Source organism: Dendrobates tinctorius, unplaced genomic scaffold, assembly GCF_039654945.1.
Source record: "Dendrobates tinctorius isolate UK_male_01 unplaced genomic scaffold, ASM3965494v1 ptg000065l, whole genome shotgun sequence".
NCBI lineage: Eukaryota > Metazoa > Chordata > Amphibia > Anura > Dendrobatidae > Dendrobates > Dendrobates tinctorius.
This window is the reverse complement of record NW_027361733.1, coordinates 945,738-963,633: the sequence shown is the minus strand read 5'-3', so window position 1 is coordinate 963,633 and position 17,896 is coordinate 945,738. Positions and strand designations below refer to the sequence as shown.

At 45.9% G+C, this 17,896-nt stretch overlaps 1 protein-coding gene and 1 non-coding gene across 2 annotated transcripts in view; both read right to left on the bottom strand.

Moving 5' to 3' along the window:
- LOC141094652 (uncharacterized) overlaps window positions 1-17,896 on the bottom strand; it is an 803,576-nt gene that overhangs the window by 288,419 nt on the left and 497,261 nt on the right. The gene's annotated exons all lie outside the window — the stretch shown is intronic.
- Window positions 1,175-1,371, bottom strand: LOC141095003 (U2 spliceosomal RNA). The gene has a single exon (XR_012233249.1). It is a non-coding gene; the product is annotated as a U2 spliceosomal RNA (small nuclear RNA).

Here is a 17,896-nt window from a genome sequence, read left to right as displayed (position 1 = left end):
CCAATAGCAACAAGGGCCTGGATCCCACTACAAGAGTGGGACCCACACCCAAGGCCGAGAGGCGGGGTACCCCAGGCACCTAAAGAACCCAGACCAGATGCCAGCAAATCTAACACCTCATCTTAGGCAAAAGGCCGAGAAGCGATAACCAGAAATGACACCCATTGTGGAGAATGACACAGATAATGGCCTGAGGAAGACATTCCAACCAACTCTGGGCGCATAACAAAAGTGTAGGCAGCTGCTTTTTTCCCAGGATGCCTAATCTGCATAGGTCCACCCATTTTAGGGCCGCCCCTCCCCTCTCGTTCAAACGCGCTTCAGTCAGTACCAGGAAGAAGGAAGCCAGACAAGAGGAACATTTCTCCTCGGCTCCCTCAGCAGACTGAAACCGCCAGCTGCCGCGCACCTGATAAAGACTATGGGCTGCCCACTGTGACACGTCAAAGTGTTCCATCAATAGAACACATCCTTATCATAGTGTTCCATCAATAGAACACATCCCTATCACAGTGTTACATGAATGGAACACACCCTATTTACTGCAGGCAAGTAGCACACCTAGCTTCTACAAGCCCCACTAGAATACTCTCAGACAGGTGGACGTAGGCTGAACATTCAAATGACATGCCAGATAAATTGTTACTTTTCCATTAAATTCATATATGAATTAATTCAAAATATAACAGTTAATTTCAACATTGAAAAGTTGGCAGGCCACAAGAGGGGGACAATGTTTCAGAAATGACATATCATTACATGAAGGAATTGAATAACAACTACACATGTGATACTTGAATTAAGACTGGGGAAGTACTGAGTGGAAGGGGCTGCAGGCCTTGTAGCAGTGGGTGTGCAGAAATGTATCTATCCAAAGCGAAACACATTACTGCAGCTTGTCACACCTATACCTACCAAGCAGCAAAGGCCGAGACAGATCATTATTTAAATGACAGATCGAATGCAGTGCAATGCCTTCCATATAGAGGTGAATAACACCTGCTGTAGCAGAGTTGGTCAAGTTAAATCAAGGCAAAGGAATTGGAAATGTGCAACTTGGACCAAGAAAAGCTAATGCAGAGCAACAAGAGTTGAAAATGGCATTCAAATAATGCTTTGAAAACACGGCTGGACTGGATTTCAATTCAATCTGTCTTTGGAAACCGCTTGAGTGAGTGAGTGCACCATGCCTGAAGATACTGCAATGACAGGCTGATACATACAGTGGACAGAGCAAGCTCTTTCTCCATCTGCCTGTTCTAAAAATCCATTTAATATATGGTCCCCAGATAGGGGACGTGTCTGATATTAAACTGATAAGAACAGATTTTTTTTTTTTTTTTACCAAATCAGACAGGCCTAATCAAATATGCTTAATCAAAATAACTTGATAAAAGCTTCAAATGATATTCGGCCATTCATTATGCATGGTGTTTAATCAAGATAGGTAAAAAAAATTTCAGAAAAACACTAAGTAACATTTACAAGAAATCCCCACTTCTTAAATTTCCTAATTCCCTCAGCATCAAGGATACTACCTTGCTTCTTATCCCATAGGTAAACTACATACATACGTGACAATCAGCCTCAAACACTCATTAACCGAAATTTTCTTCCTTTTGAAAACATATTCCTCGCATCCCATAAACTTTCAATCACACATACTACCAACAACATAAAACTCTATCCTTCACCCTACTACATGCACCCATTCCAAACATCACCAATTTCCAATTAACCCCTTCATGACCCAGCCTATTTTGACCTTAATGACCTGGCCATTTTTTGCAATTCTGACCAGTGTCCCTTTATGAGGTAATAACTCATGATTGCTTCAACGCATCCTAGCGATTCAGAGATTGTTTTTTCGTGACATATTGGGCTTCATGTTAGTGGTAAATTCAGGTTGATAATTTTTGCGTTTATTTGTGAAAAAAATGGAAATTTGGCGAAAATTTTGAAAATTTTGCAATTTTCAAATTTTGAATTTTTATTCTGTTAAACCAGAGTTATATGACACAAAATAGTTAATAAATAACATTTCCCACATGTCTACTTTACATCAGCACAATTTTGGAAACAAAATTTTTTATTGTTAGGAAGTTATAAGGGTTAAAAGTTGACCAGCGATTTCTCATTTTTACAACGAAATTTACAAAACCATTTTTTTTAGGGACCACCTCACATTTGAAGTCACTTTGTGGGGTCTATATGGCAGAAAATACCCAAAAGTGACACTATTCTAAAAACTGCACCCCTCAAGCTACTCGAAACTCCATTCAAGGAGATTATTAACCCTTCAGGTGCTTCACAGGGACTAAACCAACATGGAAGGAAAAAATGGACATTTTAATTTTTCCAACAAAAACTTTATTTTAGCATCATTCTTTTCATTTTCACATGGGTAACAGGAGAAAATGGATCCTAAAATTTGTTGGGGAATTTCTTCTGAGTACCCCGATACCTCTTATGTGGTCATAAACCACTGTTTGGGCGCACGGCAGGGCTCAGAAGGGAAGGAGCGCCATTTGACTTTTTGAATGGAAAATATGCTGGAATATTTATCGGTTACCATGTTGCGTTTGGAAAGTCCCTGTGTGCCTAAACATTGGAGCTCACCCACAAGTGACCCCATTTTGGAAACTAGACCCTCCAAGGAACTTATCTAGATGCATAATGAGCACTTTGAATCCACAGGTGCTTCACAAATTGATCCGTAGAAAAAAAGTACTTTTTTTTTCACAAAAATGTTCTTGTAGCCTCAGGTTTTTCATTTTCACATGGGCAACAGAGTAAAATGGATCCTAAATTTGTTGGGCATTTTTTCCTGAGTACACTGATACCTCATATGTGGTCATAAACCACTGTTTGGGCGCACGGCAGGGCTCAGAAGGGAAGGAGCGCCATTTGACTTTTTGAATGGAAAATATGCTGGAATATTTAGCATTGCCATGTTGCGTTTGGAGAGTCCCTGTGTGCCTAAACATTGGAGCTCCCCCACAAGTGACCCCATTTTGGAAACTAGACCCCCGAAGGAACTTATCTAGATGTGTAAAAAGGAGATGAATCCAGCGAGCCAAGTTTGAAGTACATAAAAAATCTTTTTCTTTATTTCAAACGTAGATTAAAAATATTTATCCATAGCAGCATATTATAAATATAGGCAGAGATAGGAGAAATAGGAAAAATTACTGCTGTAAAGCGCACGGCAAGACGCGTTTCGGCTAGACCTTTATCATTGCCATAATACACATTGCTATTTTTCTGGGATATAAGAAGGAAAAGATCCTAAGATAGGTGGTGCTATAGTTGATTAAGCGTTAATAGATCACACTTGTGGGCATCCACCTATAAGATTAACTATTTAAAAACAAGTGTTAACCCTAACAAAAGCTAATACGCTAGCAGTAATTTTTCCATATTTTTTAAAAATATTATACAATACATGATATAACAGAATATATGTACAGAGATTTTATTCTCATGTTATCCTCCATAATACTTCTATAATATAATTTTTGCTCAAAAAAATATATTTATGAAATATTAATTTATCTAGATGTGTAGTGAGCACTTTGAACCCCCAAGTGCTTCACAGAAGATTATAACGCAGAGCAGAGAAAATAAAATATTTTTTTCCTCAAAAATGATTTTAACCCTCTATTTTTTATTTTCACAAGGCTAACAGGAGAAATTGGACCCCAAAAGTTATTGTCCAGTTTGTCCTGGGTACGCTGGTACCCCATATGTGGGGGTAAACCACTGTTTGGACACAAGGTAGGGCTCAGAAGGGAAGGAGCGCCATTTGACTTTTTGAATGAAAAATTAGCTCCATCGTTAGCCGACACCATGTCATGTTTGGAGAGCCCCTGCGTGCCTAAACTTTGGAGCTCCCCCACAAATTCCCCCATTTTGGAAACTAGATCCCCCCAAGGAACTTATTTAGATGGATAGTGAGCACTTTGAACCCTCAGGTGCTTCACAGAAGTTTATAACGCAGAGCCGTGAAAATAGAAATATTTTTTTCCTCAAAAAATTATTTTTTAGCCCACAATTTTTTATTTTCACAAGGGTAACAGGAGAGATTTGACCCCAAAAGTTGTTGTACAGTTTGTCCTGAGTACGCTGGTACCCCATATGTGGGGGGGAACCACTGTATGGGAAAACGTCAGGGCTCGGAAGGGAAGTAGTGAGGTATTGAAATGCTGACTTGATGGAATGGTCTGCAGGCTTCATGTTACATTTGCAGAGCCCCTGATGTGCCTAAACAGTAGAAACCCCCCACAAGTGACCCCATTTTGGAGACTAGACCCCCCAAGGAACTTATCTAGATGTGTGGTGAGCGCTTCGAAACCCCGAGTGCTTCACAGAAGTTTATAGCGCAGAGCCATGAAAATAAAAAATCATTTTTCTCCACAAAAATAATTTTAGCCCCCAATTTTTTATTTTCCCAAGGGTAACAGGGGAAATTAGACCCCAAAAGGTGTTGTGCAATTTTTCCTGAGTATGCTGATACCCCATATGTGGGGGTAAACCACTGTTTGGGCACATTTCGGGGCTCGGAATGGAGGGAGCGCTGTTTGACTTTTAAAACGCAAAATTGGCTGGAATAAATAGTGGCGCCATGTTGCATTCGGAGACCCTGTGATGTGCCTAAACAGTGGAAACCCCTCAATTCTAACTCCAACCCAAAACCCAACACACCCCTAACCCTAATCCCAACCCTAATAATCCTAACCACAACCCTAACCCCAACACACCCCTAACCCTAATCCCAACTCTAAACCTAACTACAAGCCTAACCCTAATCCCAACCCACCCCTAACCCTAATCTTAACCCTAATTCCAACCCTAATCACAACCCTAGCCCTAATCCCAACCCTAATTCCAGCCCTAACCCTAATTCCAACCCTAACCCTAGCCCTAATTCCTGCCCCAGCCCTAATTCCTGCCCCAGCCCTAATTCCAGCCCCAGCCCTAATTCCAGCCCTAGCCCTAATTCCAGCCCTAGCCCTAATTCCAGCCCTAGCCCTAATTCCAGCCCTAGCCCTAATTCCAGCCCTAGCTCTAATTCCAGCCCTAGCTCTAATTCCAGCCCTAGCTCTAATTCCAGCCCTAGCTCTAATTCCAGCCCTAGCTCTAATTCCAGCCCTAGCTCTAATTCCAGCCCTAGCTCTAATTCCAGCCCTAGCTCTAATGCCAGCCCTAGCTCTAATGCCAGCCCTAGCTCTAATGCCAGCCCTAGCTCTAATGCAGCCCTAGCCCTAATGGAAAAATAAAAATATGTTCTTTATTTTATTATATGTCCCTTCCTATGGGGGTGATAAAGGGGGGGTTTTATTTACTTTTTTTATTTTGATCACTGTGAGAATTTCTCACAGTGATCAAAATAAATGAATGAATCTGCAGCCGGCGCACTGCGCATGCGCCCGCCATTTTCCAAGATGGCGGCGCCCATGACGCAGGACACCGGGACAGCCAGGAGGTACCGGGGACGGTTGGGGGGAGCGGAAGGAAGGGGGAGGGGACCTGATGATGACTGCGGCTGCTGATCGCTGCCATCAGTCGTTGGCGGTAGCCGATCGGCGCCATCAGTCGGTGGGTGGGGGATCTGATTGCCTTCTCTAGCCATGGCCGATGCTATTGCAGCATCGGCCATGGATGTATTGTAATATTTCACCAAATTTAATTGGTGAAATATTGCAATCGTACTGCGCATGCGCCCGCCATTTTCAAAGATGGCAGCGCCCATGCAGGAGGGACGGCGGGACACCGGGAGCCAGAGCGGGACATGACAAGTACCGGGGACGGTGAGGGTGGGATCGGACATCGGGGGGGAGCGGAAGGAAGGGGAGGGGGGCAGATCATGACAGCAGTAGCCCATCGCTGCTGTCAGTCCGTGGCGGGGCCGATCGCCCCTGCCAGCCGGTGTGGGGGGTTAAATTAGTGTCTCCAGCCATGTCCGATGCTACTGCAGCATCGGCCATGGCTGGATTGTAATATTTCATCAAATTTCATTGATGAAATATTACTATCGCTCTGATTGGCTGTTTCACTTTCAACAGCCAATCAGAGCGATTGTAGCCACGTGGGGGCTAAGCCACCCCCACTGTGGTGAAGCATAAAGGGTCCTTTGTGTGCCGGTCCGGTGACCTTTCATTAACCCCGGTCACCCGACCCACAGGGGGGCTATTTAAAGCGTGACGCCTACGGGGGTGTCATGGGTCATTTGGGCACGGCTTTTCATGATGCCTACGTAGGCGTCATGGGTCGTGAAGGAGTTAAGATATGTCACACCAGCAAATTCCTTACAAAGACCACCCATACCCTTCCATACAGCATAAGCAAAGTCAGTCCCATACCAAATGCCTGACATGCTCTCTCGCACCACATCCATCCCTTGGGCATACCTCCGAGTTGATTAACCCTCCGTCAGGAGCAATGGATCTGACAGGCGCAGCTCTTCTACTTTCATTTCTCCCTTCTCACCAGATTTTCAGGAAACCCCCTCCCTCTAGATAATCTCCTGGCTCTAGCTGCTGTGTGAAACCTGATACCACAGTTGGTCTGCAGAGCTTCAGGAAGGAAGATATAGCTGTGCTGGCTTCTCAGGCTCATTGGTCCCGAACACATCACACTTTATAAGGTTGGTATGTAATGTTTTCAGTCATTACTATTGTTTATTTAGCTTGTTTTATGAATGGATAGAGAAAGGTTTGTGGATATTTCAAATAAATAAGGCAGATTTTGTTACAAATGAAAGTGTGCTTCTCGGGCACATTGTTCCCTAATGCATATTCTCTCTCTTGCTTCAGATTATCTGAAATGGAGAAAAGAATAGAGTTGAGCGAAACGGGTCGAAAAATTTCAAAAGTCGCCGACTTTTGGCAAAGTCGGGTTTCATGAAACGAAACCCGACCCTAGGATGAGGTCGGCCACGAGGTCGGCGACTTACGCGCCAAAGTGGCGTTTCAAAAGTTTGTTTTGCGCTCTTTTTCAGCCAATCAGGATCCACGGACACTGTGGGCAACGTGATGACATAGGCACGGATCACCACCATCTTTCAGAAGGGCATGCAAGTGATTGGCTTGCTTTGGTGGGCGTCACAGGGGGTATAAAAGGGCGTGCACGCCGACCGCCATCTTACTTCTGCCGATCTTAGCATAGGGAGAGGTTGCTGCTGATTCTGTAGGTAGAGCGTTAGGCAGGGAAGAAGAAAAAAAAACTGCTTCTGCTGCTAGCGATTTTGCCTGTACAACACACCAGTCACTGTGTGTGCAGTGCAAGGGGAGGCTACATTGTGGTGGATCAGTGGTGTTGGTTGTTGGGCTGCCTTCTAAGGCTTCCTGACATTCCTGCATTGCTGTTTACCCACTGCTCCGCAAACTGCTTTTTTAAAAGCAATCCCAATTTTTTTTTTTTGTCCTGCTGAGAAGAAAAAAAAACTGCTTCTGCTGCTAGCGATTTGGCCTGCACAACACACCAGTAACTGTGTGTGCAGTGCAAGGGGAGGCTATATTGTGGTGTATCAGTGGTGTTGGTTGTTGGGCTGCCTTTTAAGGCTTCCTGACAGGCTGGCATTGCTGTTTACCCACTGCTCTGCAAACTGCTTTTTTAAAAGCAATCCAATCTCCCTTATCCTCTAGTCACTTTTGTCACAGCTGTGCCATCGAGCCTGTGACATAGCGCTCAGATATCAGTGGCCCTCACACAATCCAAAAGTGTCGAGTGTCCACAAGTGTCTGCAGAAAATCAAAATCTCCCTTATCCTCTAGTCACTTTGGTCACAGCTGTGCCACCGAGCCTGTCACATAGCGCTCAGATATCAGTGGGCCTCACACAATCCAAAAGTGTCCAGTGTCCACAAGTGTGTGCAGAAATTCAAAATCTCCCTTATCCTCTAGTCACTTTGGTCACAGCTGTGCCATCGAGCCTGTCACATAGCGCTCAGATATTCATTGGGCCTCACACAATCCAAAAGTGTCCAGTGTCCACAAGTGTGTGCAGAAATTCAAAATCTCCCTTATCCTCTCGTCACTTTTGTCACAGCTGTGCCATCGAGCCTGTGACATAGCGCTCAGATATCAGTGGCCCTCACACAATCCAAAAGTGTCCAGTGTCCACAAGTGTCTGCAGAAATTCAAAATCTCCCTTATCCTCTAGTCACTTTGGTCACAGCTGTGCCATCGAGCCGGTGACATAGCGCTTAGATATCAGTGGCCCTCACACAATCCAAAAGTGTCCAGTGTCCACAAGTGTCTGCAGAAATTCAAAATCTCCCTGATCCTCTCGTCACTTTTGTCACAACTGTGCCATCGAGCCTGTGACATAGCGCTCAGATATCAGTGGCCCTCACACAATCCAAAAGTGTCCAGTGTCCACAAGTGTCTGCAGAAATTCAAAATCTCCCTTATCCTCTAGTCAATTTGGTCACAGCTGTGCCATCGAGCCTGTCACATAGCGCTCAGATATTCATTGGGCCTCACACAATCCAAAAGTGTCCAGTGTCCACAAGTGTGTGCAGAAATTCAAAATCTCCCTTATCCTCTCGTCACTTTTGTCACAGCTGTGCCATCGAGCCTGTGACATAGCGCTCAGATATCAATGGCCCTCACACAATCCAAAAGTGTCCAGTGTCCACAAGTGTCTGCAGAAATTCAAAATCTCCCTTATCCTCTCGTCACTTTTGTCACAGCTGTGCCATCGAGCCTGTGACATAGCGCTCCGATATCAGTGGCCCTCACACAATCCAAAAGTGTCCAGTGTCCACAAGTGTCTGCAGAAATTCAAAATCTCCCTTATCCTCTAGTCACTTTGGTCACAGCTGTGCCATCGAGCCTGTCACATAGCGCTCAGATATCAGTGGGCCTCACACAATCCAAAAGTGTCCAGTGTCCACAAGTGTGTGCAGAAATTCAAAATCTCCCTTATCCTCTCGTCACTTTTGTCACAGCTGTGCCATCGAGCCTGTCACATAGCGCTCAGATATCAGTGGGCCTCACACAATCCAAAAGTGTCCAGTGTCCACAAGTGTCTGCAGAAATTCAAAATCTCCCTTATCCTCTCGTCACTTTTGTCACAGCTGTGCCATCGAGCCTGTGACATAGCGCTCAGATATCAGTGGCCCTCACACAATCCAAAAGTGTCCAGTGTCCACAAGTGTCTGCAGAAATTCAAAATCTCCCTTATCCTCTAGTCACTTTGGTCACAGCTGTGCCATCGAGCCTGTCACATAGCGCTCAGATATCAGTGGACCTCACACAATCCAAAAGTGTCCAGTGTCCACAAGTGTCTGCACAAATTCAAAATCTCCCTTATCCTCTCGTCACTTTTGTCACAGCTGTGCCATCGAGCCTGTGACATAGCGCTCAGATACCAGTGGCCCTCACACAATCCAAAAGTGTCCAGTGTCCACAAGTGTCTGCAGAAATTCAAAATCTCCCTTATCCTCTAGTCACTTTGGTCACAGCTGTGCCATCGAGCCTGTGACATAGCGCTCAGATATCAGTGGCCCTCACACAATCCGAAAGTGTCCAGTGTCCACAAGTGTCTGCAGAAATTCAAAATCTCCCTTATCCTCTAGTCACTTTGGTCACAGCTGTGCCATCGAGCCTGTCACATAGCGCTCAGATATCATTGGACCTCACACAATCCAAAAGTGTCCAGTGTCCACAAGTGTCTGCACAAATTCAAAATCTCCCTTATCCTCTCGTCACTTTTGTCACAGGTGTGCCATCGAGCCTGTGACATAGCGCTCAGATATTCATTGGGCCTCACACAATCCAAAAGTGTCCAGTGTCCACAAGTGTGTGCAGAAATTCAAAATCTCCCCTGTCCTATAGACACCTTGTACCTTGTTTTACATTACTATATAGTTTGTTGGATTTTGTCTACATTTCTACCAAAAATGAGGAAGGCTGGTGGAAGAGGCCGTGGAATTGGGCGGGGGTTGGCAGCTGGTAATGATGGTGTTGGTGGTGGATCTGATGGTAGTGGCAAGAGCAAAATAGGACCGAATGCAGGAAGTGTTGAGCCTGCGTCATCGTCTGGCTACATAAGGCCTCGAACGCTTAGTTTTCTAGGAGTTGGCAAACCGCTTTTAAAGCCAGAGCATCAGGAAAAAGTTTTGTCTTACATTGCTGACTCAGCCTCCAGCTCTATCGCCTCCTCTTCTTCAGTTGTAAAAAGTAAAAGCACTGAGTCGTCATTGGAGGCTCATGTTCATGAACCACACCTTTCCTTGTGTCCTTCACCCCAACCAAGATTGAAGGATGACGCAGGCCATACTACTGATTACTCCATGGAGCTGTTTTCACATACCATGCCTGGATTATCAAGTCAAATGGTGAATTACCCAGGCCAAGATGAATCTGACATGGAGTGCACTGATGCACAGCCGCTGATGGATGATTCTGCTGGTACATTCACTCAGAGCACTACATTGTCCTTGCAGTGTACAGAGCCAGATTCTGACCCTGATGAGACTCAGGTGCCCCTTCCCGCACACTATACCACCATACACGGTGACACAGAGGAAGGTGCACATGACATAGAAGAGGAGGTGATGGATGACCCAGTTGTTGACCCAGATTGGCATCCATTGGGGGAAGAGGGTGCTGCTTCCAATAGCTCAGATGAGGAGCATCCACAGCAGACATCGACATCGCAACAGCTGTTATCTGGCAGGCCCGGAGCACTCCAAAGACAGGTTCCAAACATCAAAAGAGTTGCTGGACAGCTTGTCCAGAGGGTCAAAAGATCACAGTGTGCTAGGCCGCAAAATGTCTGCCAAAGTAGGAAGAGTGCAGTGTGGCACTTTTTTGAACAAAATCCTCATGATCAGGCCAAGGTTATCTGTAAGAAGTGCGCAAATACCTTTAGCCGAGGGAAAAATCTGAAAAATTTGAATACCAGTTGCATGCTTAGACATTTAACCAGCATGCACTTGCAAGCATGGACACAACACCAAACCTCAAGTGCCACATGTGCAACTGATCACAACGAAGGTAGTCAGCAACGCTACATTGTTTCCCCCACTGTAAGCCCACCGGTTAGCACAGCAGCAAATGTTGAGGTGTCGTTGCAAGGCCACAGCAGTCAGGGAATCCCACTGTTATATCAACGAAAGACTGATTCTAGGCCATCAGAAAGAACACCAACTCCATCACCATCATCAACCCTCTCTCAGTCCGCCCTGTCCACCGCTACTTCCACCATATGCAGCTCTCAAGTCCAGCTCACCCTCCCAGACACTATGAGTAGGTCAAGAAAGTACTCAGTCTCTCATCCGCGTACACTGGGTTTGAACGCCCACATTGCTGTCATGATCTGACAGTTTTAAATTGCACTGGGTGAACTTATTTTACTATGGAAAGTTCCAAGGTGTCTTGACTGTCCCCGGTGGTGGTTTTGATATTGCACTTTAGGTTTTTGTGCACTTAATCATGTATCAGGTGTGACACCCTATAAAGGTGTGCTAGGGGTGTGCAATGACGGCCTGTGATATTGTGAGTTTGTTTTCACTTTGAGTTTGAGAGCCTGGAGGAAGGAAGGAGCTGGTGAGGAGTCCGGCGCAGCTTAGCCAGAGGGGACGTGTTTCAGCTATGGTGTCTGGACGAAGGGCTGGCATAGCGTGGTGGGGTCGCAGTGATGGTGTCAGCGGGAAGTGTCTGCATGGTCTGGTGGAGTGGCTACTATGGAGAGTGGCACTCACCATGTGGGACTTGGCCGCTGAGCTGGACTCAAGCATGCTTGACTTCGTGGCAAAAGCTGAACTCATCCTTGGGACTCTGGTGCTAAGCAGCTGCAACTGGTGGTGGTCTCTGCTCCAAGGCTGCACTAAGGTGAAGGATCCTGTTATGGTGATGGATCCGGGTGGAGGAGAAGACGCACGCAGGTGGTGGGCTCTGTTGCTAGGAGCGCACGCAACAGAGCAAAGCTAAGTGGTGTTTCCCCTGTATTGTCTCTTTCCTCATGTGTGTTATTAGTGCAGTGGTGGGATAAGTCTCCGCACCGACCCATTCCCTAGTGAGGGTTTAGGGTCAGGGTGAGCAAGGGCGTTAAGGTACGCGTGCGGCGACAGGTGCGGAGCCTGTATAGGGAATGTTAGGAGTGCAGGGACACTGGCTCAGGGGAGCTTAGGAGGTCTCCATGTCCCCATTCCCTATCGCAGGGCCCACCATTGTTAAAGTATCCCAGGTTCCCCCTTTATTATTTGATTATTGTATGTATAACGTGTAATACCTAAATTCGCCAGGTGAAGGCGGCGTATCCACCTGCACGTTTTATTATTTAAATGAGCCCCACTGGAGGCGGTGTATCCAGGGTCACGTGTGTTATGGGTCCGCCTTGCAGAAACATCTGCGTCCTGACACACGTGACCATGACATTTGCCAAACTAATCTCGTTTGAGATGATGCCCTTTCGGTTCGTGGAAAGCACAGCTTTCCGCGAACTCATGGCCTATGCAGTACCACGCTATGACCTACCCAGTCGCCACTTCTTCTCTCGCAAAGCCATCCCAGCCCTCCACCATCATGTGAAAGACCGCATTGTCCATGCACTCAAGCAGTCAGTGAGCGGAAAGGTGCACCTCACAACTGATGCATGGTCCAGTCGGCATGGCCAGGGCCGTTACGTGTCCATCACTGCGCACTGGGTTAATGTGGTGGATGCAGGGTCCACAGGGGACAGCGGTGGTGGGACAGTGCTGCCTAGCCCACGGTATAGGAAACAGTTGGCTGTAGGCGTTCGACCCTCCTCCTCCTCCTCCTCCAGAAGCGAAAGCTCGTCCACAGAGCGCAGTCGTACGAGCACTCCATCTGCAGCTGCCACTGTTGCACACGATGTGTCCCCCTATCGAGCAGCTAGTGGAAAGCGTCAGCAGGCTGTGTTGCAGATGATGTGTTTGGGCAACAGACACACCGCCGAGGTGCTGGCCGAGTACTTGAAGCGACAAACTGAGTCATGGCTGGGCAGTGTACATCTTGAGGCAGGCAAGGTAGTTAGCGATAACGGCCGTAATTTTGTGGCAGCCATAGCCCTTTCAAAACTCAGCCATATACCTTGCTTGGCTCACACCTTGAACCTGGTGGTGCAGTGCTTCCTCAAAAATTATCCGGAGTTAACAGCCCTGCTCCAGAAGGTGCGAAGACTGTGCGCGCACATCCGCCGGTCGCCTGTACACTCCGTTCGTATGCAGAAGCTGCAGCGATTGCTCCACCTTCCCAACCATCGACATTGCAACAAGGTGGAACTCCACCCTGCACATGGTGGAGCGGCTGTGCGAGCAGAGGCAGGCCATTATGCATTTGTGGGAGGATACACGGCCAGGCACTTTGAGAGCAGACATGGAGTTGACAGGTGTGCAGTGGTCGAAGCTGAAAGACCTCTGTAAAGTCCTTCAGTGTTTTGAGGAATGCACACGGCTGGTAAGCGCAGACGACGCCATCCTAAGCATGAGCATCCCACTTATGCGTCTGCTCATGCAAACTTTGATGCACCTTAAGGAGCAGGCGTCTGCAGCCAATGTTAATGAGGAGGAAGAGGAGGAGGGAATCCTTGATGACATTCAGCCATTGTCTGCTCAGGGACCTCTCCTGGACGAGGTGGAGGAAGAAGAGGAGGAGGAGGAGGATGATGGGGATGATTACTTAGGGGAGGAGGATGCATCTCGTGGGGCAAGTGAAAATGTTGGCGTGGCAAGGTCTGGTACAGGGTTTGTGCGTGACTGGAGAGATGTGGATTTGCCAGAAAGTGCTCCTCCAACCAGCACTCGCAGTGCATCATTGACACCGGGAACATTGGCCCACATGTCAGATTATGCCTTGCAGATCCTAAAAAGGGACCCACCACGCATTGCCAAAATGATGAACGATGACGACTACTGGTTGGCCAGCATCCTGGATCCACGCTATAAAGGCAAATTACAAAACATCATGCCAAAGGAGAACCTTGACCTAATATTGGCTAATAAACAAGCAACTCTGGTAAATCGGTTGCTTGAGGCATTCCCTGCACACAGCAGCGGTGATGGTTCTCACACGAGCCATACGGGCCGGGGGCAGCTTGGCAGAGGTGTTCGTGGTGCACACAGCAGAAGTGGCGTTGGAGACAGGGGTTTCATGACAATGTTGTGGACAGATTTTTCAAATACCGCTCACACAACTGGTAATACTGCATCGATGGAAAGTGACAGGAGACAGCAGTTGTCAACTATGGTTACAAACTACTTTTCCTCCCATATCGATGTTCTCCCACACAGGTCATTCCCCTTTGACTATTGGGCCGCTAAACTGGACACCTGGCCTGAATTGGCCCAATATGCCTTACAGGAGCTCGCTTGCCCAGCTGCAAGTGTGCTATCGGAAAGAGTCTTCAGTGCAGCTGGATCAATCCTGACAGAAAAAAGGATCCGTCTGTCAACCCAAAATGTGGATGATCTAACCTTCATTAAAATGAACCACGCATGGGTTTCCAAGGATTTTGTCCCACCTTCCCCTGATGACACATAGGGTGACAGAAAAATGGCCTGCTTTGGTCCACCTCTTCCTGGGACTTCACCTATTTCGCCTTTTGCATCAGCTGAATGTCCAACATCAACATATGCCACTTTCTAAAACTCCCTAACTGTGCTGCCTCCCCCCCATGGCCGGGGTCACCACCTAGCGCACGACACCGTGCGAGTGCCGTTGCCCTGGACAGGTGGGTAGGCCGACTCTTGGGTGCGGGCACTGGCACAGGGTCCCTAATAGTGCAATCAAGTGTCTCTGACGGTGGTGGTGCACACCCGCCGTCAGACACACCGCCGTACTATGAGGGGCCCAGTGCCAGTACCGACGCCCACGAGTGGGCCCCCCTTGCTTGGGCAGGGCCCCAGCATTTGCAATCTTTACCTCTCCCTGCTCCTCCGCTGTGTAATCTGGGCCGTCAAATCCATACTGTGCCTGACACCGTCTGAGCCTGCCTCCTGATGTACAGACATATATTTTGAATGTGTACGCTATCCATACATGTTATCCGGGGATACGGTACCCTTTTCTAACCTTTGTGCAATCACGTGCAATCCATACTGGGCCTAACACCGTCTGAGCCTGCCTCCTGATGTACAGACATATATTTTGAATGTGTACGCTATCCATACATGTTATCCGGGGATCATAGAATCATAGAATCATAGAATCGTAGAGTTGGAAGGGACCTCCTGGGCCATCTGGTCCAACCCCCTGCTCAAAGCAGGATTCGCTAAATCATCCCAGTCAGATGTCTGTCCAGCCTCTGTTTGAAGACTTCCATTGGAGGAGAACTCACCACTTCTCGTGGCAGCCTGTTCCACTCATTGATCACTCTAACTGTCAAAAAGTTTTTTCTAATATCTAATCTGTGTCTCCTCCCATTCAGTTTCATCCCATTGCTTCTAGTCTTTCCTTGTGCAAATGAGAATAAAGTTGATCCTTCTACAATGTGACAGCCCTTTAGATATTTGTAGACAGCTATTAAGTCTCCTCTCAGTCTTCTCTTTTGCAAACTAAACATTCCCAAATCCTGCAACCTTTCCTCATAAGACAGGGTTTGCAGACCGGTCACCATTCTGGTTGCTCTTTTCTGAACTTGCTCCAGTTTGTTGATGTCTTTTTTAAAATGTGGTGCCCAAAACTGGACACAATATTCCAGATGAGGTCTGACCAAAGAGGAGTAGAGGGAAATAATGACTTCACGTGATCTAGACTGTATGCTTCTGTTAATACATCCTAGAATTGCATTTGCCTTTTTTGCTGCTGCATCACACTGTTGACTCATATTCAGTCTGTGATCTATTAGTATACCCAAGTCTTTTTCACATATGCTGTCACTTAGCCCTATTCCTCCCATTCTATATATGCTTTTTTCATTTTTATTGCCCAGATGTAGTACTTTGCATTTCTCCCTGTTAAAAACCATTCTGTTAGTTGCTGCCCACTTCTCCAGTTTATTTAAATCTTTTTGAATCCTCTCTCTCTCTTCTCTAGTATTAGCTATCCCTCCTAGCTTTGTGTCATCAGCAAATTTAATCAGTTTACCCTCAATTCCTTCATCTAAATCATTGATAAAGATGTTGAACAATACAGGGCCCAGGACAGAGCCCTGTGGTACCCCACTTGAGACATTCTTCCAACTGGATGTGCAGCCATTTACGACCACTCTTTGGGTCCGATCACTAAGCCAGTTATGAATCCACCTAACAGTTGCCTAGTCCATTCCATACTTAGTCATTTTTTCAATAAGGATTGTATGAGAGACTTTGTCAAATGCTTTGCTGAAGTCAAGATATACTATATCTACAGCATTTCCTTGATCCACCCAATCAGTGATACCGTCATAGAAGGAAATTAAGTTAGTCTGACATGACTTATTAGTTACAAACCCATGCTGACTCTGTTTAATCACTTCATTCTTATCCAGGTATTGACATACATGTTGTTTAATAATTTGTTCAAAGATCTTTCCTGGTATAGAAGTCAGACTCACCGGCCTATAGTTGCCTGGGTCCACCTTCTTCCCCTTTTTGAAGATAGGAACAACATTCGCTCTTCTCCAGTCTTCTGGCACTTCTCCTGTTCTCCAAGAATTTTCAAAGATTATGGAGAGGGGTTCAAAAATTTCTTCTGCTATCTCCTTCAGTACTCTGGGGTGTAATTCATCTGGACCTGGAGACTTGAATTTATTTAGGTTAGCTAAGTGTTTCCTCACTATCTTTCTGTTTATAGATATCCTGGATTCTTCTATTCCCTTAATAGGACAGTGAATAACAGTTGGTGTTACATTTCCTTTCTGAGAGAAAACAGATGCAAAATAGGAATTTAAAAGTTCAGCCTTCTCAACATCCTGTCTTACCATTTTATCATTTTCATCCTGTAAAAATCCTATAGCATCTTTGACTTTTCTTTTACTTTTGACATATCCCCAAAATCCTTTATTATTGCTTTTGACATCTCTTGCAAGCCTCAATTCATTTTCCGCTTTAGATAATCTGATTTGTGCCCTGCAGGTTCTGCAGACAGCATTATATTCTTCTTTAGATATGCCTCCCTCTTTCCATTTTATAAACATTTTTTTCTTCCTTTTTAGCATGTGCTTAAGTTCTGTGTTCATCCATCCTGGTTTCCTTAAATGCTTCCTATTCTTCCCTCTTTTCGGAATTGTTAACAACTGTGCTTTGAGAATTTCATTTTTCAAGATTTCCCATCCTTCCTGGACATTTTTGTCTTTAAGGATATCCAGCCATTGGATCCTTCCAATTCTCTTTCTGAATCCCTTAAAATCTGCCTTTCTGAAATCTAACCTTGACGTCTGAGTCTTCACAGGTCTTCCGCCTCTAGTTATCCAAAATTCTAAAATAGCATGGTCGCTACCTCCTAGGGTCCCAGCCACTTTTACCTCCTCAACCATTTCCTCCCTGTTTATAAGGATTAGATCCAAGGTAGCAGTTCCCCTTGTTTTCTCCCTTACCTTTTGGAAGATAAAGTTGTCAGCAAGAGAGGATAAGAATTTCCTTGACCTGTTAGTTTTGCCTGAGAGAGATTCCCAACAAATGTCTGGATAGTTGAAATCTCCCATGACAACTATGTCATATTTTTTGGAGAACTTGGCCATTTGATGCATAAAGAGTTCATCCATATCTTCAGCTTGCACAGGCGGCCTGTAGTAAATGCCTACAATGGTGTCCTTTCCATTGTTCTGTCCTTGTATTCTTACCCAAACAGTTTCCACAGAACTCCCAGTCTCTGAAGTTTCAATCTCTGTGCAGATATACGCGTTTCTAACATACAATGCGACACCCCCTCCTCGTTTATCAAGTCTGTTTCTTGCAAATAAGTTGTATCCTTCTAGTCTTGTATTCCAATCATGTGTATTGTCC